At 41.7% G+C, this 23,905-nt stretch overlaps 1 protein-coding gene across 5 annotated transcripts in view; it reads left to right on the top strand.

Moving 5' to 3' along the window:
- Nucleotides 1–23,905, top strand: part of ARHGEF9 (Cdc42 guanine nucleotide exchange factor 9) — a 320,144-nt gene that overhangs the window by 152,660 nt on the left and 143,579 nt on the right. The window lies entirely within an intron of this gene.

Raw genomic sequence — 23,905 nt, 5'->3', positions numbered from 1 at the left:
CGGCTCCCATAGAAGTCTATGGGGCCGGGTAATACACGGCCATCACCGGGATGTGTCCCGAGTGATGGCCGAGTTTTCCGGAGCTTGCGCTCTATCTCCTCCTCCTCACAGCGCAGAGTGCATGTGAGGAGGAGTTGATGCCATTCTGACGAATGGCATCGCTGTACACTGTGTGGCAGGGCCGGGGTGTACAGCAGGTGGAAGGGAGCGCTGCGCTGGCTCCCTTCCCCTGCTTGAAAAGCACCCTGGCCCGGCGACACCTTCGATGGCGCCGCTAGCAGCTGCAGCAGCTGCTGCGGCTGCTACTACTGTAGCGACGCCACTATAGCAGAGCGGGGAGGTATCTCCCCGCTCTGCTATGTGCTAGCCGCACTTTAGCTCCTTGAAGGAGCGGAATCCCCGTGTTTTCGGGGATTCCGCTCCTGGACAGAGCGCTTGATGTCTCTGTCCATATCTGGGCAGTGACATCAGGGGAAACTCCTGAAGCGGAATCCCCGAACACATGGGGATTCCCCTTCAGGAGTTGCCGCTGATGTCACTGTCCGGATCTGCCCGGCCCGGCACGGATGCAAAACTTAATGCAAACCAGCCGGGCAAAATGGCCGATTTTACCGGCCGACACTCGGGCTCGGGAACGACCCGGTCGTGTGAATCCCGCCTACATATGACTGACACAACACAAGGTTCAAATATTTTTAACAATAAATTATAGTTGTGTTAACTCTGATTAGAAAGAAATCTTGATCAAATGTATACAGTATGTGAATCATTGTCAGGCTTCCCAACCGTCCGTAAATTCCAGGACAATCCGTAAAAATAAGGGTCTTTTTCCAGTGTCCGCAAAAAAAAAATGGATGCGTCCGTGATTGTTTTGAAGTTGAATGAGTTTGTGCCAATTATTGGGATTGTAATTATCATTGGTTTAGAGGTCACAGTACGCGTTGTTAAAGTGTTCATATTACTATTCTTTATAGTATATAACTTAGAATCTTTATGATTCAATGTGGTTTTCCAAATTGTCCGTAAAAAATGTTTGCTGTTCGGGATTTTTGGATACGTTTTTCTTTCATAGCTATTAGTTTCTTTTATAATATTGACTTTCTAATAATAATCTAAATTTATAAAGTATTTATAGAGTTACAATGCTGGTTCTAAGTATTTTTTCCAAGGAGATGGCAACGGCTTTTCTCCCCTCGTTGAAACCTGTTGCCATGACAATTTGCATCTCCCTATAGACACTGCAACACAAGGTAGCTCAAGAAGTGTTCACAGCATCTGCACAGGGGAGTATAGAATGCAGCAAATCTGCCATTCTATGGTTCACCTCGATTTCTGCGCCCGTCGGCAGCCGTTCTTGTTGTTTGCGTTGTTATTCTAATGTTATTTTTAATTTTAACACTTTGGAAATGTATTAATAAGAAGAAAAATAAATTATAGGGAAGAGATGAATATGCAGATGTTACCCTATGGCAGGGTCGGACTGGCCCACCAGAGTACCAGAGTGTCACAGTGCGGGTGTGGACCCACTGGGCCGCACCGCATAGCGGGATAGCAGCTGGCCAAACAGGTATAATGCAATGTCTATAGTTCTGGAAAGGGTACCTGTGGCAATGTAGACAGTAGCGGTGGTTTCAGGCTAAGATGAGGCTCCAACAGTAGAGAGACACAATAGATGCAGCGGAGGGCACAACACGACTCCAACTCTTGAAGGCACAGTAGCACGGGATACAGGGTACAAGCAGCAGGAACGGGAAACACTGGAAACTGGAAAACACTAGGAGACCATTTGCAAGGACAAACTTAAGATAACACAACAACGCTCAGGCAATGATCGAGAGGGCAGCACCCCTTTTATATCCCAGAGGCATTCTGGGTTAATTGCAGCTATTCTGCAAATGTGCGCGTACTGGTCTTTTAAGGCCGTGCACGAGCGGGCACGCGCACCCTGCCAGGAGGGAGATGCCGCCAGGAACTCACCTGTCCATGGCCGTCAGAGGGTAAGTCAGGACGACGGTCCGCGGCCATAGACTTTACACAGAGGATCCTCCAGTGTGCCCATACTCTGACCCAATAATGTGTCCCAAAAGGCCTAACAGAAGACAACTCCGTTTGAAGCTGACTTGGGAGCCAAGCACTTGCCACTAGCGTCTATTTCTTTATAGGTGATTAAAGAAATAATCTATTGGACCTTATTGCCGATATGTCTTATGTGTACAATGATAAAAAGTGGATGTGCACATATTTTCTAGAGATGGTGGGTGGCCGTCAGAATCATTCCCTCTGGTGGGCCCAGGGGATCCCAGTCCGAAGCTGCCCTATGGTATACTAAAACACCGAAACAGGCCATACTTACAAATGGACACAGCCAGGTCAGAAATGCTGATGAAAGGGCGAGCAGGTGCTTTAAATAGCCACTCCCACTGGGAGTGGCTATTATTATTTAAAGCACCTGCTCGCCCTTTCATCAGCATTTCTGACCTGGCTGTGTCCATTTGTAAGTATGGCCTGTTTCGGTGTTTTTGTATATGTCCCTGTGTTTTTATCGGTTCTGTTTGTGCATCAGGAACGTTCTGTTCCAGTTTAGGAGTTAGGGACTCGCAAGTCTGGGGATCCTTGTCGTGGATTGCGAGCTTGCGTCCTTTTGGCCAAAATGATTACCAATACCCCAGGTATTTTTCATTATTATGCATATTCGCTTCTCTTGGACACAGCCGGGTCTTTGATGCTGGGAGAGCATGGTGTGTTGTTGTTTGGCATAGCAAGCAGGGTAGCCCGCTCTATGAATTATCATGGCATCACAAATAGGGTTCTACCTGGCTATACACGTTGTGCCTCATGACACACTATCCCTCCATGTTTCACTCACTTGCACCCCATTATCCATTTATTTCTATTGAGGCACTTCACTCATTACTGCCCCCTATATTTCACTTATAGTATTACACTTGCACACACACTATTCATTTATTATTTCTTACTACACATCCCATGCACCACACACCACTCCCCTCAAGACTAGTGGGAGTGGCTATTATTATTTAAAGCACCTGCTCGCCCTTTCATCAGCATTTCTGACCTGGCTGTGTCCATTTGTAAGTATGGCCTGTTTCGGTGTTTTTGTATATGTCCCTGTGTTTTTATCGGTTCTGCCTATGGTATACTAGATCAATTGTGGATGGACAAATGGACTTATCTTGTGGAGGTCTATGATGCTGTTGCTTATTGGTGGCTTCTCAGTTATTTTATGATGATATGGAATATTTGTCTTAAGGTTTTTTGGTCAAGTGGGTGACCCAGTGTGATGGAGCAACTTGCTATCTAGAAATCAGAATTATCTTGAGCAAACTGAGGTCCCCTGCTTTACCGCGAAGATGCTGCTCACTCCCACTGCTCTATCTGCACGACCAAAATATTTAGCAGGGTCTAAGAAGTACAAAGTCTGATGATAGATTCACTTTAAGGGGTTTCTCATTTTTAGTATCCTCTAACATCTGTACATCATGCGGTAAAAACAACATATTAACCTTATTCTGCGGGTCAATACGATTTCGGCAATACCAAATTGATATCGTTTTTTTTATCTTTTACTTCATTTACAAGGAAAAAAAATATTTATTAAAGAAATTTATTTTGTGCTGACGTATTCTAGGATAACTGTTTTATTTTTATGTCAATGGAGCAATGTGACGACTTGTTTTTTGTCATTTTTGTTGTACTATTTTGGGGTACATGTGATTTTTAGATTGCTTTTTATTCAATTTTTTGAGGGAGTTACCAAATAACAGCGGTTTTTTTTTGTTGCTTTTTTGACCTTGTTCATTGTGCAGGTCAATATTAGAATAGTTAAGACTTTTATGGACACAGCGAAACCAATTATGCAAAATGTTTGTTTACATTACTTTAGGGGAAAAAAGGGAAAAAGTAGGGCTTAATAGGAGCAGAAAGAAGGCAGACCTGGGGGCCTTCATTAGGCCCCCAGACTGTAATGACAACTATCGTTACACCGTGGTTGCGTAACTGGGGGGTTGATGGGCTGATGGAGGGTTACCCACCTTTTTCTAATGGCTTAGATGCCGATTCACTATGGCCTGTGGCATCTAAGTGGTTGAATGGCTGGGATCTGAGTTATCTATGATAGTGGCTGTTGCAGTAAGGAGTCGGCTGTAGCATACCAAATTGTAGCATACGCCTGCTAAGTATGGAAGGGGTTCAGCCCATAGTGGGGGTTCCGCTTTTAGGATCCTAAATCTTGGCCAAAGTGGGGAGCGGTTATAATGAATGTTTCTTGCTCGGGAGGACTTGTCCTGTCCTGCATTATACAGACAGACCATTGATATTAATGGGCACAGTGTAATTCTTAATTTCCTCTGTGGTGGTGCTGCAGGGAAATTAAACTATTACTACCAGGTTTCCCCACAGATTACAGCTGATCGCTGGGGATCCTGCCATGCGGACACTTTGTGATGAGCTTAATGTCAAGGGACTGTTCAAAAAAGAAGGAATTGTCCAAAGCAGGCAACCCCTATAAGTGGGATAGTATTTCTTTAATGGATGTAATAATCATGAAACGTTTTATATCCACACTGTTCTTTAAAAATGGAATTCAAAACGTTTGTAATGCCTTTCTTTCAGTCCCAAAAACAAATTAATCCAAAATTACTTTTCCCGCTGACAGTAATTTTCCATCACATCATTTGTTGTAACATTTACAGCAGAAAAATAGGGTATGCACAGAAGACAGAACAAGGCCACATTGTGCCATAATGCTATGGGTGGCATGGTAATGTGTGACTCTCCTAAAATATATAGCTACTGTATTGTCCGAAGTACATTGTGCAGTAAGGTTGGACAATTGTGTCTTTGTTGGCCATATTTTTTAGAATATGAACATATTTTGCATTAATTATCATTGTACATATCAAGTAATCATGCCATTTTTTTTAAACGAGCTGCAAGAGTAGTAAAATGATTAAATGGTCAGTATACAGCAACAACAATAAATAATACATTCACATTGCAGTCACTTTGCAGTAAATTGTCCATAGTGACTATGTTGTATTCTGGCAAGCTTTAAAAAGGTCTTCATATCTCCTATGTGACCTCCTTGTATTGTGTGTACGGCATGTGTGTGTTTCTGGGGGTTCTGTGGGGGATGAGACTTTTTAAAAGCTATTTCTCAATTGTCACATTTTTTTATCCATGGTGGCTTCACTAATGCATAAAAATAAAGTATGCAAACTTTGGGAGTATGCAGTGACAGACTGGGGATCCATTGGCACCAGATTTAGAGAGCCTACCCTTCATTTATAGAGTGCTCATCCACTTTTAATTTGATCATTATCCTTGTTGTTATCTCTGTACACACAGAACAGATCATCAATAAGGTCAAATGTGTTATTTCTAAATTTACCCATAAGTAGCAGACCCTAGTAGTAAGGGATAGCTCCACAGTCAGCTGCAAATAATGAAACCTTGGGACCCATTGATGTATCAAAGTCTGGGCCCACGGGAAAAATCATCTCATATTTTGGGTCATTTAATCCCGAGTAGCATGCTCTAGTATGGTGTCAGCTTTCAGCATCATTGATGACCAGAGATCAACTTGATAACACTATCTAATGCGTTGGCTACCACTTACAGTACAGGGGCGGACATACCGCATGTGCAGCCGGTGCAGCTGCACAAGGGCCCCGCGTGGGAAGGGGGCCCGTTCCTCTGCTGGCCGACTCAGTTCTCAGCTGCGCGATGCTGAGGACTGAGACAGAGGCCCGTGGACCACTGGCGTAGCTATAGGGGTCGCAGCGGTCGCAATTGCGACCGGGCCCCGAAGCCAGGGGGGCCCACGGCCCCCCGCACCACATCAATAAAAAGTTACTATAGTAACTCGGGCCGCGGGCCCCTGTTACTATAGTAACATACTTTACTTACCTTCCTGGTTCCGGATCGCAGCGGAGGTCCTGACGTCAGGCGCTGTGCGCAGCGCATGACGTCACAGCGCTATGCCGCCGCGCACAGCATCGAGACTACAGAACTCCCGCCGCGGCCGAAGAGGAAGGTAAGATAGCCCTGACTGGCGGGGTCCGACTCCTGGGACCCGCCAATCAGCTGTTTTGAAGGGGCCGCAGCACTCGTACGAGAGCTGCTCCCCTTCATTCCTGTCACTTCATTCCGGTCACACTGTGAATCGGTTTCGGCGATTCACAGTGTGGGCGAGTAGTGAAATGAAGGGGAAGCAGCTCTCGTACGAGTGCTGCGGCCCCTTCAAAACAGCTGATTTGCGGGTCCCGGGCGACACATCAGCTATTGATGGCCTATCCTGAGGATAGGCCATCAATGTTTAGGGACTGCACAACCCCTAAGCCTACGATGTAGCAGGCTTAGGGGGCCCATGAGACAGGATCACAGATTGTGTGATGCTGTCTGCTGGGCCCTGTATCTAAGCCAATCACATGGTAGGCTTAGATACATGGCCCATGCGTGATCCTGTCTGCTGGGCCCTGTATCTAAGCCTACCACACTGTAGGTTTAGATACAGGGCCCCAGCACACAGTAATCTTATACTGTATAAGATTACTGTCTGCTGGACCCTGTATCTAAGCCTACCTTGTGGTAGGCTTAGATACAGGGTCCCACAGACAGTATCACACATGGGCCCTGTATCTAAGCCTTAGGGTATGTGCACAGACACTAATTACGTCCGTAAGTGACGGATGTATTTCGGCCGCAAGTACCGGACCGAACACACTGCAGGGAGCCGGGCTCCTAGCGTCGTACTTATGTACGACGCTAGGAGTCCCTGCCTCGCTGTGGGACAACTGTCCTGTACTGTAATCATGTTTTCAGTACCGGACAGTTGTCCGGCAGCGAGGCAGGGACTCCTAGCGTCGTACATAACTATGATGCTAGGAGCCCGGCTCCCTGCAGTGTGTTCGGTCCGGTACTTGCGGCCGAAATACGTCCGTCAATTCCGGACGTAATTAGTGTGTGTGCACATACCCTAACACATGTGTTACTAATCATTTTTTGTGTGTTTTCTTACAGGTTCGGTCGTTGGACTACGGCGGATTCCAGGACTACTTCGATGACAGCTTTTTTTTTTATTAATAAAATGGTTAATGAGGGTTGTGTTTTTTTTTTTTATTTCAATAAAATATTTTTTCTATGTCTTTGTGGTTTTTTTTAAACTATATTACTACCGCCTTAGTAATGGCCGCCGGCTGATTGACAGCATCCATTGCTAAGGCAGGGCTTAGTGTTAGCCGGTGCAGAGGCTAACACTAACCCCCTTTATTACCCCGGTACCCACCGCCACCAGGGGTGCTGGGAAGAGCCGGGTACGATCCAGTACCTGACCATCTGTAGTGATGGTCGGCCACTGGGGTGGCCGCAGGCTGGTATTATCAGGAGGGGAAAGGCCAGATACAGTGGCCCTTCCTACCCTGGTGATGCTAGGCTGCTGCTGCTTTATTGTATCTGGCTGGTTATGAAAATGGGGGGGACGCCACGTCATTTAAAAAATAATTGGAAAGAACGATGTCGGGTCCCCCCCAATTTTCATAACCAGCCAGATACAACACAGCAGCAGCAGGCAGCATTACAAGGGTGGGAAGGGCCACTGTTTTTGGCCTTCCCCAGCCTAATACTACCAGCCTGCGGCCACCCCGGTGCCTGCCCGTCACTACAGCTGGTCGGGTACTGGTTTGTACCCGGCTCTTCCCAGTACCCCTGGTGGCGGTGGGTACCGGGGTAATAATGGGGGTTAGTGTAGACTCTGCACCGGCTAACATTAAGCCTCGCCTTAGTAATGGAGGTTGTCAATCAGCCAGCGGCCATTACTAAGGCGGTGATAATAAAGTTTAAAAAGATACAAGCACATAGAAATTTTTTTTATTGAAATAAAAACACAACCCTCATTAACCATTTTATTGAGAATAAAAAAAACGCCGTCATTGAAGTCCTCGTATCCGAAGTCCAACAACCGAACCTGTAAAAAAAACACAAACACACAAAAATAATCAGTAACACATAAAGAAGCAAAATTATTATTCTTACCTTTCCTGGGTCCAGCGCTGGAGCCGCAATGTCAGCGAGCTGGGCCCTGTATCTAATCCTATCATGTGTGATACAGTCTGCTGAGCTGTGTATCTAATCCAATCATGTATGATACTGTGCTGGGCCCTATATCTAATCCGATCATGTGTGATACTGTCTGCTGAGCCACTGTATCTAATCCTATCATGTGTGATACTGTCTGCTGAGCCACTGTATCTAATCCTATAATGTGTGGTACTGTCTGCTGAGCCACTGTATCTAATCCTATCATGTGTGATACTGTCTGCTGAGCCACTGTATCTAATCCTATCATGTGTGGTACTGTCTGCTGAGCCACTGTATCTAATCCTATCATGTGTGGTACTGTCTGCTGAGCCACTGTATCTAATCCTATCATGTGTGATACTGTCTGCTGGGCCACTGTATCTAATCCTATCATGTGTGATACTGTCTGCTGAGCTGTGTATCTAATCCTATCATGTGTGATACTGCCTTCTGAGCCACTGTATCTAATCCTATCATGTGTGATACTGTCTGCTCAGCCACTGTATCTAATCCTATCCATAGTTTATAGGGTCGTAGTGCTATAGATATGCTATGCTGTCTCCTATACACACACTTTTTTTTGGGGCGGACACATATGTATTGGGGCTATTTCCCGGACATTTTAAGCCCTGAGGGTATGTTCACACGGCAGCGTCTGTTACGGCTGAAATTACTGTGCTGTTTTCAGGAGAAAACAGCACCGTAATTTCAGCCGTAATGGCATGTGCAGGCGTCTTTTGCTGCGTCCACTACGGAAGTAATTGAAGCTGGTTTTCCATGGAGTCCATGGAAAACGGCTCCATTTACATCTGAAGAAGTGACAGGCAGTTTTTTACGCGCCGCCTTTCGACAGCGGCGCGTAAAAAAAAATGACCATCGGCACAGAACATCGTAAGACCCATTCAAATGAATGGGCAGATGTTTTCCGACGCTTTTGAGCCGCATTTTCGGATGTAATTCAATGCTAAAACGCCCAAATTACGTCCGTAAATAGTGTGTGTGTGAACCCAGCCTTAGTGACGCCCCGGCTGCTAGTGCTGCATTGTTGGGTCACTTAGGAGACCCAGCGATGCAGCTGAAAGCGGACCGTCGGCCATGAGAAGTTTGCGGGGTGGGGGGGGGGGGGGCCCTGGCACATTATCTGCACAGGGGCCTTTTGCAGTCTGTGTCCGCCACTGTTACAGTATATGCTGTTTTAGTGAAGATTGTGGCCTCTTACTGTAAAGGTTCAGCAGATTTTGACCTATCTCTCAGCAGTTCGCCGATATCGAGTATCTTTTTCAAATTAATTTACGTATTGAACATATAACAGCCCAGTAGACCAGCTAACTTCTACAACCTTTCCACTGACACGTTGAAGCATAGTTAACTTATACAGCCTCTCTATGTTACAATTACTCTGTATATGTTTTTGGCCCCTCAGTGAGGTTTTAGGTTGCTCTTTTTCTCTGATATTGTATAGAGGTTGTTTTTACATGCAATGGTCCAACCCTTTGTAAGTCTGGACAAGTCGCTCTAACTGGCCTTTATGAGAAGCTGTGTACATCATAGGAAATACAAATTTTAATCGGATCATTGATATCGTTCAACTGGAACTCCGAGTCTAAGAAACTTCTCTGTCTTGGGACCTAAACACTGAAGGCTTCATTGTCCTGAAACCTCAAGTGTCAGGCTTCATGGATCTGTAGCCACGAATATCAAGCCTTTATTTCTGAGGGACCCCTGATTTTGCTACTGGTTTGGTCTGGGTCAAATGGCTATTGAGTATCAACTTGCCTTTATTCTTACATGCCTAAAGCCTTTCTTCTAAATGTTCCCATTTGTCTCCATGTTTATTTAGTAATAAAAAGGCCAACGATTATATAGTTTTGCACCTGGTTGTGCACCTGCAGAATTGACACTTTAGAATAATAAACATTTATTCAGTAAAACTAACTTTTCTAAAATCTTTGCGTATTATATCGAGTTAGAATTTTCGGCTCAAGAAAGGTGAATAATTATGGGTAAGAGAAATAATTCACCACTGAAAGATTTTTTTTTACTTAATAGCAGAAATATGTACTTCTACTGTATACTGATTCATTTTAGCTAATCGTGTATTCATATTACGCATTTATCTTGTGCGTCATGCATGACTGAATCATCTATTTGTAATTTGGACCACTTAGTGTTCTGGTCTACTCTAGCCTAAGTTCATTCATTTATGCAGTGGTGAGGGATGGGTTTTCTGCTATTGGTGTCCCCTTTGGATTGTTTTTTTTTTTTTCGTTCACCTGCTTCCTAAATGCAAAATTAAGAAACTTTCAAAATAATCTGCGCTAAAAATATCTCTCCATTTTGCTGCTGAGAAGTCTGTATATCTCCTTCACCTAGCTGGTTGTCCTGTTGGTTTTTTACTCAATCCGACAGCACACCGCTTCTGGTTGTGTGGTTCTCTCTGCTCTCCCCTTCCTCCTCTCAGTGTTAGGTACATGACAGATCAGTGCGTGGAGAGGGAGGAAAACATCTAAGTGCTCAGAGTGTAGATAGGGAGGAAAGCACAAAGGGTGAGGGGGGTGACTCACACAAGCTGTGTATCTGTGTAAAGAGAGAGGAGAGTTAGCAGATTGTGCAGGAGGGAGAGGAAATCACACACTCCTCATGATCAGTGTCTGTCAGCGCAAGGGAGAAAAGATCCCTCATGTGCTGTAAAAGCAGAAATCAGAACAGGAATGAATCTGTACTGATACATTAGGGCTAGTGAAGGCAGCAGCATTCTGGACACACCTACATCACGTCCACCATTTATTACTGGGTGGGATATGCCACATGAGGAAAGTCTGAAACTAGCAGACTAGCAGACAACCTGCAAACTGCATATCAGGGAATCTGAAAATGAATGAAAGAATGGAAAATGCAGCCTGAAACTTTTCTTACTCCATGCAACAACAAATATATATAAAAATATGTCCATAGCCTTTAAACAATATAGGCACATTGCATGTATTAGTTATGTTATCACATGTAATGAAAAATTCGGCAACTTTTTTATATATTTTGTGTTTCGTTTCCTCGCCATTTGCAGGATCTCTGCTTGGTGACAGTGAATGGGGACATTTTTGTTTACAACCAGAGATTGAAAACCTGTATAGACCAATGCTTCTCGCAGCTCAGAATTTACTACAGTTGTATCATATCTTGGTAAACCTCTGCATCCAGTCACCCCTGAACTGGAGTTTGGCTTCATTCAGCATTTATCATGCAAAAGACCAAGCTGGCCATATACCATTTAAAGCGCCAGGTCTCTGTGACCCATCTCTCCTTTCATCCTTGTTCTGTCTTCTGCAATGGGTGGGCAAACCCATGATACTAATGACTGGAGGGTTTGCTTTGATGATTAGACTAAAAGACAATAAATTGGACAAATATGAAATAACTTCAAGGAACAGTTAGGACTTTGTTGTATTAATGTATGAACATATGTCACATAAATCTCTGAGAAATAGACAGCACTTGTGTTTCTTTATTTTACAATATAGCCTGCCAATCCTGTCTCCAGTACATTTAAGGAGATTAACGATATACAACGCTCAGTATGGCCCCAATAAACATAGGTATAGCAGTGTGCTATTTCTAGTACCTACCCTTCCAGTTTATTTTATGTTTACCGCCCCTCCTACCCGATAAACACCAAATTGTCTTAGCTTGACACTTCCTACATATCAGCTTGAACAGCATCATATGTTGAATTTCTATTTTAGTCTGACACGCTAATTAGAATAGACATTGGATCACGAAAAGGAGCACTGTCTGAATTAACTCTTTTGTTGCCTTTTTTTACCAATTCTTTTATTAAATGTGCCCGTAATGTCTACTGGGGACTCGCCACTCAGAACATGGTGATGCCTGGGCCTCATTATTGGTCATGGTCTTTAAAAATTGGCACAATTTATCTTAAAATGCGTCTCCTCAGGTCAGTAAAACATTAAAGTAAGCACAAAAGGAGGCAGTTTTATTGTTAAACCAGAGATTGGTGCAACCATAGAAAGGACTGCAGAATATTATCACTTCTGTCAAAACTACCTCCCTAGCCGCACCTCACCAACAACTGCCAGTGTCTCACAGTTTGAGTCGCACCGGTCTATAGCAAATATATTCATATATACCAGAATCTAATAAACCTTAGACTGCATTTTATGGGATTTCAACACAAGAAATTAGTTTCATTGACATAGTATTAGGATGGACTTAGGATGGTCTTGTCAATGCACCGTTTAAAACCGCTTTATAGTGTGTCTGTGTATATGTATCTATCTATCTATCTATATAGTCCAGAGATAGATGAACACAGCACTCCAATGGTTCCAGAAAATAAGGCCATGTGCTCGTTACCTGGGGGTGAATCAATTCCCCAAAATACAATAGAAAAAGGCATAGCACACAGTAACGGCACCAGGACTTCAGAGTAGATGAAAGCAGAGTGGATTTATTCACCTCAACACAGCAACGTTTCGGTTCAACAGGAACCTTTCTCAAGCCAATCATGGCTTGAGAAAGGTTCCTGTTGAACCGAAACGTTGCTGTGTTGAGGTGAATAAATCCACTCTGCTTTCATCTACTCTGAAGTCCTGGTGCCGTTACTGTGTTCTATGCCTTTATATATATATATATATATATATATATATATATATATATATATATATATATATATATATATACACAGTATATACAAGGGAGTACTTACCAGGGTATCAGGCCCAGTATCTCTTATTAACAAGGCGCTGCAATTGAACGAGGCTCATCTCCTCTGGTAAAGGAGCCTCAGACGTAAAGGGTGGTTAGTAATCACTGTGGATGATAGTGCTAAAGTTATTTAATTTTTATTTTTGCTAAACTATTTTTATAGTTTATAAACTAGACTTGTTTTTTATGTTATTAGGCATTTATAGTGCTCAGGACCCTCGGGCTGTGACTTGAGGCAGTGACTGTCTGAGTGCCAAAAAATCAGTGTAGTGTAAAGTAAATTTCCTCACTGACAACTTTAGGTGGGGATCCATTGCTGGCCATTCTATGCGTGGCTGAGAAGAGCGGCTTCTGGGACTTCTTGACTTTGGGTGTTCTTAAACTTTTAATATGTATTAATGCAAATCCTGATGCCCATATCTTTAATTGATTTTTCCTTTATATATTTGAAATGAGTATAATACAAGTATATTAAAGTTATTTGCATAATGTTAATTGAATAATGGCCATTTCTACTTTAATGTACTTGCACAGTACTATATATACAGTACAGACTTCAGTGTGTAATATTGCCAGATTATAATTAATTAGGTGGCTTTCATATCACAATTGTGAGATTTGCTTTTCCATATGTTTTATTTTTAATCAAAAGAAGATTTGGACCCCAACACATGTGACAGGGGAAGCCATCTCCAAGCAAATATCTTAAAAAGCAGAAAGCGTATGTCCAAAATGTGATGTGAAACAAGGCTAAAACAGCCATAACTAGCCAAAAAATAATAATTTTATATATATAGAATCCAAAAATCAGGCAGCACTCCAAGGTATAAGCAAAGTAGAAAAAGGTGCTTTATTGGTCCATATACACACGATGTTTCAGCTCAACACAGGAGCCTTTCTCAAGTTGAGCTGTGTTGAGCTGAAACGTTGTGTGTATATGGACCAATAAAGCACCTTTTTCTACTTTGCTTATACCTTGGAGTGCTGCCTGATTTTTGGATTCTACTACAGCAGGTCTGTTAGCCCTGACCTGGGCAGGTCGGCACCCATCCATGATTCACAAGGCTGTGCGGCTGACATTGTATTTGGACTTTATATATATATACATACATGCACACTACTATGTACATTGTTCAAATAATACCTTCATACCATGCCTAAATAACATGCACACATGTATGATTGGTGCATACACAGACCTGTTAACATATACAAACATATACTTACCTGTACAGTATATAGCATGTTGGGGCTGGATAACCTAGTGGCCAGAGTAGAAGGGGTAAGCTTAGTGTCAGAGGTAGCCATGCGGGGAAGGGAAGATATGATTTTTTAGTCGGGCACAGCGGTATGGCATTTCATGTCCCACTATCATCATCATCCTTAGGAGGCAGGACACAGATACAATTGAATACTATGGCAGAGCAGGGAGCTCCCTGCTCCAACGTTCACTAGGCTACAGGCCACAGTAGGCCTGCAGCCTAGAAGGGGCCAGGACAGGATTCGCAGGGGTCCCATCTCAGTGTCTCATAGGCTGCTGGCCTAACATTGGTAAGGAGGCTGTGGAGCTCCATTAGAGGCTAGGTGAGTACAAGTTTACAGAGGGCACTGTCTGGCACTATCTACAGAGGGCTACAGCTTTGCTACTGGTGGAAGGTATGTAATATGGGAGGGGGCGCCAAAATAATCCTGCACAGGGTGCCTTCTTGCCTAAGGCCGGTCCTGCATAAGACCTTCCATCTCTTTTGAATAGGCAACATAAGTTGAAGATCACCCCAGACTTCCTGAAAAATTACTGAAAAAGCATGTTTTACCCTCTTCTAAGATTAAAAGCAGAAATTTAATTCTTCCATTAAAACGTTAAAAAAAGCTTCCACGCCTCAAAGGAGATTATACACTATATATAGGTAAAGTTGGACTTCAAATAACGTTATTTGGGCAGGCATTTATATAAGTATATATAGCACAGAGTTGTATAATTGCCGTTGGTTCTCACATTATGCCATAGATAGTATGTTAGACAAGTACTGATGTACATAAAGTCTCTGTTTATTTATACATCGGCACAAACAACATGTTGCTCTCGATTTCACATCTCTACTTAACGCTATTAAAAAAAACGCACAATTCGCTCCTGTATGTTATTTCTGCTCTTTATTGAAATGTTCTATGGCCTAGACCTCAGTGAGATATATATATATATTATTTATGCCAAACCCATGTACATCTGTTAAAATGGCAGATATGGAAAATGTTTGCCATTTTTGCAGAAGGAAAACTCAGCAAAAGATGACAATTTTTATAAATGTGCTCCATAGTCCTTCCAAGGTTAACACTACTCAGTGATGCCAGTAAAAATAGGATGGTCTGAATCTGCTATTGTCTGTTGTAGGCACCAAGTCAGTCAGTTAGGTGGGGTATACCTCAATATCGCTCTTCTTCCATGTTACACTCACAGGTAAGGCCTCATGCACACGACCATAGCCATGTGCACGGTCCGTGATTACAGCACAGACGGCGCGAGGAGTGTCAACCACGGGCCATCCGCAGTCACGGATAGTGCACACACAAGATGTGCATTGACTTTAAGGATCCTGGACAACGCACGGACCTAGAATGCACGGAACCACGGTCGTGTGCATTGGCCCATAGGATAGAATGTGTCCTATATTATCCCGCAATAGTATGCAGGTCTAAGCTGAGAAGTGAAGAGCTATTCCTCACACTGTAGATCTTCATTATCTGGCCATGTGCCTACCTGTGACATGGAGGGAACGCTGTAGTCATAGGAGGTTTTTTTTTCCTGGCAAACAAAATACAGTACTAAAACTATTTTTGACTCCTAGACCCTGTACAGCAACTATTTTGCTAGTCAAGGAAAGAAAGCCACTATTGACTATAAAGTCCCTTCCATACCATGCAGATACACGGTGGAGGGACATTGAATGCAGCTCTATAGTGTGAGGACTCCACCAAACATCTCCTCATATGTCAGCTTTCTAGTTCCTGTGAGTGTGACACGAGGAACGTGATATAAGAGTTAGTGGCAGTCACAACTGCATTTCCACGTTTCGAGTCTTGTTAGGTATTCCCACAGTAATCCCATATTTATTTACATTACCTTAAAATAAGACCATGAGGCATCAATAGATTTCTCTTTACTAGATCTTGGTGTATTAATCTAATCAAGTAATAGGGTTGGAGAATAAATCTTGTTTATGAGTGATTTATAAAGCAATGTGTTGGGAGGCAGTCGAGCCCGGCACGTGCCACAATATTACTGATAACGTAGGCTACATTTTAATTTCTCTCTTATTATATAAATGTTGTCCCTAGTTTTTTTGGGCAATGAACAAACGGTCTGTTTGATAATGCAAATACATGGATGTCTAACCTACTTACTATATTTCCATTGATATTTCATTATCGTGTCTTCTGTATTAAGCAGTGCCCAAGAGGCATAAAGTCTCGTAGATATGTTTCTACCCGCTTTCCAAAATGTTCACATTTCCAAGCTGCTGTTATGAGACTATCTCCTTATTCCTCTTGTGTATGTGGATTATCAGGAAAGCAGCTAAACTCATTATGGCTTGAACTCTGTATGGACACTTGGTGACTTGCTAGTCAACTATTTTATAGAGTTGGATGCAGGATATGGCCTCTGCGCTGCCGCAGGAGGCTCTCGTAATCATTTCATTGGCATTCATATTCTTCCAGGAGTCTCTTCAAAAAACCCAATTGTTATTACAATGATATGTTGTTCCTACTGCAAAATCTTTCCTATCTTCAAACCCGTAGATTTCCTTTCATTTTCAGCTTCATTTTCTGCAGATTGTTCAAAGTGTGATGGAGATGAGTCAGGGTGTATTTCATTTTGGCCTTCAGGATCAATCACAAAAGACTATACTAGGGATGGTACTACTGTTGTGTGCTAATATTCAGCATTGTTTAGCAAAGAAGTCCCTTCCTTTTCTCTGCACTGGCACCTTATGCCCATACATCTCTGAGACCTAAGAATTTGTTGAATATACCAGTCACCCACTCCTTGAAATTAGTTGCAGCCTGTGTTGGAAAACTCTACTCTTAGCATTGAATAGCATTTAACCTTTCTAGTAAACTGTGTTTAGATATCATTGCAGAAAACGAGTCCAGATAAGTCATTTTGATTAATATATTTTGTACGCAGGGGCGTATGTACAGTAGAAGCAACCCAACTTTACACATGGCCTTTCTGGCAGGCGTGAAGCTATAGGGGGTGCAAGGGTAGCAGTTGCAATGGGGTCTCAGAGCCTGAGGGGGGTCCAAAGGCAAGTGTGCCACATAAGAAAATACTAGTAATATAAATGGTAAAATGTAGCCATAGGGCCTCATGCATCCGGCCTATGCCAAAAGAATGTCTTTCTGTCATGTGCCACTATGCATTGGCATACCCTTTATTTTAGAAAGAGTCTTAGAGTAAAAGATCGTATATCCCAAGTTATACATTTAAAAAAAAAATGGGAGTCAATTGACGATATATGCCACTGCTTAGGTATACCTCTGACGGAAGGTATAAGAATCTTAGAGTGGAGACGACCTGCTCTTGATGCCCTAGAGGATATGGCCCGGTCATGTATTCTGTTCAATCATACTCCAAATAAAAACAGATTTATACCTAAAAGGCATGTTTTCTGAACTGTGTGGCCCAAATGTGATGTGAACAGAGCCTATTATATATTATTTGGGACATAATATAAATAATAATTGTAATAATAAACATTTTTACAAGATATTTCTATTAATCAGGTTTAATAAAGATTACATTAAAAGGCCACTTTTTTTTGTATGATTTAGATTTCCGCGAATATTAGTAAACAATTGTGTTTATCCAATGAGAATTCTTTAGGATAGTCCGAAAATTTCTCAGGTATGTTGTAATTGTTTTTATAGGCAGATTATCAGCATCACTATTGTTAATATCAATTAATGGCAATAAGCCAAGAACTTATCATGTACAACAATGCAAATCACGTAGCAAAATTCTTGTTTAATGGCAAATATTCAGAAAATAAAAGATCTACCCATTCCTTGTAATAAGGTTCACTAGGGCTCTCTCAACATGTGTCGGATGCTTTATTATGGCATATTTTAATAAAAAAGATTGTACTTTTGAAGTGAATAAAAAATAATATATATATATGTATATATATATATATATATACTGTATATATATATATATATATGTATATGTATATATATATATATATATATATATATATACACACATATATACACATACATGTCCTTATTGTGTTTTATTAAACTGATTATATTTCTCACTGTGCGAGGCCCTGCTATGCCACAGCCCTGTGCTGGAGATCAGAGCACACAGCCACAAGCATGTGAGTGTGTTTCTGAAAATGATGTTTCACAGTGCTGATGGCTATGTACAATGATCCCCCAACACAGAAGAACTAGTTGTGCACACACACACCGGCACCAGCAGCGACATACAGTATGAGAAAGCAATGTACATTTTGTCTGTCCATGGACATACATGTAATAATCGTTTCCCCTAACAGACAAATCCTAATGTAAAGCCTATAGTGCAATAAATGCCGCTTAGGAAATTAGTCTCAGTTTGTCTCTTGTCAAAAATATTTATGAGTGTTTAACTGCGAGAAGAACTTTATATGCCCTAATAAGACTGAATCACTCCACTTCTCAAAGTTTTATTTTCATCTATCCCAAATTGTTGGACTCGGCCTGTACTCGGTTCTTGTATCCAATTTTCCTGAGGTATAGCGCGGTAAACTTGGTAGAAGGTTTTACAGTTTACAGTAATATTGTGTTTGCTATATAATTGTCTTTGTTATAGGAATTCCCGCAGTAGTTAATGAACATAAAAACAAAAGGCACGGCGCCACATAGTGCAGGTCAATTGGGTTTGGGTGAAATATAAGTAGTAGTATACTATGCTCACCCAGGTAGTGCTTGAATAAGGTAATTGGAAAATCCACAAATGCTGCTGCCGGGATCCAAACCGGTAAACCATGCGGTCACCGCTTGTTGAGATATGGAAGGATAAGTGAAAAGGGAGGATCCTACAAGGCGCTGCTGCGTGGCTGTTTGAACGATATTGACAGTGGTAGACGGAGTGATATGAAAAAGTATCTGTTGTAAAACAATGGTGGCTACGCGTTTCAACGCTGTACCAGCGTCTTCCTCAGGCCGTTAAAATTACATACAAAAAAAGGTTCTTATATATCATCAGAAATTATATAATTGGCAATTTATCACTTTTTAGATTACACTTCATTTTTTATACCTAAAACGTCCCTTTCTCAACCACATATGTTTCATATAGGCAAAGTGTGGGTTTCATTGATCCCCTCTTTGTGATTTTTCGAACCATGTTTAACAAATGTATTCTGTTATAATTTCCTGTATGTAACTTTTTATAAGGCAATATCGATGGTCATCTTCTCTTTTAGCTTTTTATGAGAATTAACTTGTTTTAAATTTCCTGTCACAGATGTTGTTTATGACGTCACGGTCACTCTTTGACCTTTCTCCTTTTGGCGGCTTTTCTTCTTCCTGTGAACTCAAATTTCTGATGATATATAAGAACCTTTTTTTGTATGTAATTTTAACGGCCTGAGGAAGACGCTGGTACAGCGTTGAAATGCGTAGCCACCATTGTATTACAATAAACAGATACTTTTTCATATCACTCCGTCTACCACTGTCAATATCTTTCAAACAGCCACGCAGCAGCGCCTTGCAGGATCCTCCCTTTTCCACTTATCTTTCCATATCACAGTAGTTAATGGCTGAACTATTCGGCTTTGTATGTTGTTGCATCACTCAATGATGACCAGTGCCGGATTTACCTTTAGGCAAAGTAGGCCTATGTCTATAGGCAGCCCAGAGGAAGGGCCTTTATAAAAGGGAGAATTTACGTATTAATACACAGAACATTATTATATGTAAATAGTGTGTATTAATACGTTATTTTGGTCAGCACATTGCTGTGGCGGGTGAGAGTACACCAAAGGAGGCACAAAGGGCGAAGGCTGCAGAAAAACATTTTAAAGCCATGCATGACTTAAAGGGGTTCTCTGAGATCAAGTTTTCTTTTTTATTTAACCCTTTTATTCTTGTTAAAAAATGACCAACCTCATTTCCTTTGGTGCCCCCGAACTGAGCGCTGGTGCATGCAATCATAGCAGCGGCGCTCATGTCTGTACATGCCCCCACTCCCTCATAGTCTGCACAACATGTGGGACATGTGTACACTGCAGAGAGAGAGTTTCCCCATTGCGGCCAGGTCCTATATAGTTCACGGCCGTAGCAAAAAGCCTCTCTGTGGCTGTCAGACTGTGAGGGAGGTGGCCATTTATGTACTTGAGCGCCGCTCAGTTTAGTGGGCACCGTAGGGCGGTAGGTCATTTATAAAAAGAAAAACATTTGAGGAATTTATACACAGTAGACTCCATTTCTTAAGCCAAGATCTAGTGGACTGTTTGGAGATGTTTATGTATATTTTATGTTTTGATGCATGTAATACATCAGGTGCTGTAGGTTGTGTGTACATGTATGTTGTGGAAATGAAGGTAATCCGAATAAGCCGTTACTTGTACCTTGGTACTTGGATACATGATTTATGCATATGCATGTTTTCCTCTTGCCGTTGTCTAGATTGTCAATTATTTCTTTATGTCTATCACATTTTCAGCTGTCAGATGTTATCTTGTATAATGTACAAGGTAATTACTGAAACCAGAAAAGTAATCTGATCAGGTTTACTGACCTTGTTGTAGCATTTATTACTTGTTGACCATGCAGATTGCAGTCTATTATATGCAAAATGATTTAAGACCATGAGCATATTGATATAATTATTCTACAGCTATGCAGCATTATATACATGTACTATTGATGGAGTCAATATATGTATCCCATTTTAACATCTGACTTGTCGACCACTAGGAACCTTTTCTTTGTGTATATCTTACTGGTGCTTTATTCTTTTTTTTGCAATCCTTATGGATCTCGATTTTTATTAATAGTTTTGCCCTGATTCCATAATTCTATAATATAAGGCCATGAATCTAAGTTTCAGTAAGGGAGCATCTGGTGGCTCCCTATCCCAGTAATGCGTAAGAAATCAATAATTTATCATGCTTTATTATTTCAATAGAGCAAATCAGCAGAGTAAAAGGATAGAAGTGTCAGTAAGGTAAAGGCCGATATAATTAATTACACCAAATAGCTCAAGAATGCGGTTCTGTTGATTTTGCCCCTGACGATTTATTACAACCAGGAGTGAAGGGGTTTGTTAGGAGTGCCAAGGGCTCTCAAGCTGTTGATAGATCACATTACCTCTTTGGTAATAAAACATTACAGAGAAGGATGGGGAATATGACAAATGGAAAGTCAGCTTGTGGTGAGCCTCACGGCTACTCAGGGAACATGAATTACGTCTTTAAAATTCAAGAGATGCAAATGAACACCAGTGAATGTACTAGAGGAAACATGCAAGTAGTACCCACCCCGGGAATTGATTTGCTGTCAGTTTAAAATCCACGCCTGGATCGTAATGGCTATGGGTTGGCGGCAGGCATGGGACACAAATTAAACTCTAGAGAGGCCAGATAACAGGTAGACCTTCAATACGTAATGTGAAGAACTCGCACGTCAAGCTTGCAACTGGCATATATAGAGTGCTTACAAGAAAGAGGTGTATAACTTTTCTGTGTTACAAATTGGTTGGTTGATATCTAGACTGACAATGTTCCTGATAAACATACATAAAATTCAGTGCCATGCCCTATTTTTGTTTCATTTACACATCTAATAGATGACTTCATTTGAAGAGAGCTATCCCAATGATAGAGGATCTGTCACTAGTTTAGTAATGCCCTATCTCCTAGCTAATCTAATAGGCGCTGTCACACTGATAATGCCAGTGAAAATTGTGTCCCAAAACGATTATTATTTTAAAAGTTATGAGCTTTTTGCTAAATATGCAAATGAGGCTATACTAGAGAAGTGGGAGGTAACCACAGCGGAGGGAAGGGGGATCACTTCAAATAGCCCCGGGCTGTGGACCACATAGAACAGTGGTTCTGGTGGCATATGAAAGATGAGATTCACAGTTCTAGCTGTGAAACAACCAGAGGTATCACCAGTTGAATACACAGTAGGGAATGGAAGCTGTATACTATATGATCACACTTTGTTGCTGGGCAGGGGGAGAAGCTGTATGCTGATTGGACAACGTCATACAGAAAACATTACACCGCCCAGAGTGAAAAGAAAGAGTCGCCTCCTATTTGGCAAATATAGCCAAATTAGCATATTTAGAAAAATGCACATAACTTAGTAAATAAAAAACGTTTTTAAAATTAAAAAAATGACACTGTAGTTATCAGCATCATAGCGCCTATTAGATTAGTTAGAAGATAGGGAATTAATAAACTAGTGACAGATCATCTTTATAGAAACTGCTTTTATTGCATAAACAGTGGCACTCTTGTCTAAAGGCTATGTCTGGTATTGTCACGCTGTAGGGAAAAAAGGAAACAAAGCGCACATAGTGCATGAACCTGTAAAAAATTTAAAAAAACGGTGGTCAATTGTGCTGACCTGATGTTGTTATACTAGGAGCATAACATCCAATGATGCGTGTCCAAGTCACACTTGGGTAAGACAGTTGCAGCCCAAATTCCGGTTCGAAGATTGCTAAAACTCTGCTGTGTGGATCCAGGAGATAAGAAGGTAAAAAATGGAATGTCCGAGGGCGCAGCCGTACTGTAAATTGCTTTTATTTTTGTACAGTAACAACAAAAATGGGTTTCAAGGCCGTACCGGCCCCTTCGTCAGGCTGTACCTAACCTGACGAAGGGGCGGGTACGGCCTTGAAACACATTGTTGTTGTTACTGTACAAAAATAAAAGCAATTTTCAGTACGGCTGCGCCCTCGGACATTCCATTTTTTACCTTCTTATCTCCTGGATGTCTGGTATTGTGGCTCATTCCCATGCAAGTGTGGAGCTGTTTATGGAAAAAAGCAAACTCTGTTTTCTAATCCCAGACAACCCCTTTAAATCTTTGGCCACACAAATACATATTATATAATTTTAGTGACCTGTAAGCTAGAACATTCTTTATTTCTCTTCCTTCTCCATCTCCATCATGATGTTATTACTGTCTAAATGTCCCACAAATGACAGCCACGTATACGCAGCATATTATAGAACCCTATGACCAATAACTAATCCCAATTAGCTAAATTCTCAATATATCATTCAATTCATATATCCTTAATTATACAATCCATAACATATATATAGGAATACACCATATGTCACATATAATATATCTATTTATTTATACAGACATGACTGTCCCAGATGACCCTAGATAGCATTACCCCATGTGCTCTGCAAATAGTATGACATTTAGTATAGAATTTGATTATGAGCTCCACTGGAGCATAGATAGATGTGATTGCATACCTTTTCTGTATAGTATTGCAGAATATCAGTGTTATTGTTAGTTCCATAGTAATAGTAATTGTCAGTATCATTATAATTATTATATCTTGTTTACCAAAAATAAATTTAACTGAAATACCCTTTTACATGGGCCAATTATCGGGCAAACGGGCATTATTATGAACGCTCGTTCCTGTGTAAACAAGGCAACATTCAGCCAATGAACGAGCAAACGCCCATTCATCAGCTGATCTGCTCGTCTATTATCGTTGTTGGCATCACATCACCCTGTGTAAATAGGGAGATGTGCTGCCGACACGATAAAAATGTATGGGGACGAGCGATCGTAGTAACAATTGCTCGTCCCCCGTACATAACCGAGATCCTGGTGAAAGGAGCAAACGAGCGTCGGTCAATGAGCTGTCTCATTGATCAACCATGCCATGTAATAGGACTGGTAGTGTAATAGGACCGTGCTGTTCCTGGCTGTTTAACCCCCCAAATGCTGCAGTCAATCGTGAACACAGCATCGGAGGTGTTGAAAACAGGGGGGCGGCACTCCGACAACTCATCGCCCCCCGCAGTGAGATTGGGGGGTGACAATG

The sequence above is a fragment of the Rhinoderma darwinii genome, chromosome 8 (genome assembly GCF_050947455.1).
Source record: "Rhinoderma darwinii isolate aRhiDar2 chromosome 8, aRhiDar2.hap1, whole genome shotgun sequence".
Lineage (NCBI taxonomy): Eukaryota > Metazoa > Chordata > Amphibia > Anura > Rhinodermatidae > Rhinoderma > Rhinoderma darwinii.
Note: the sequence above shows the minus strand (reverse complement) of the source record. Positions and strands in the feature narration are given on the sequence as shown.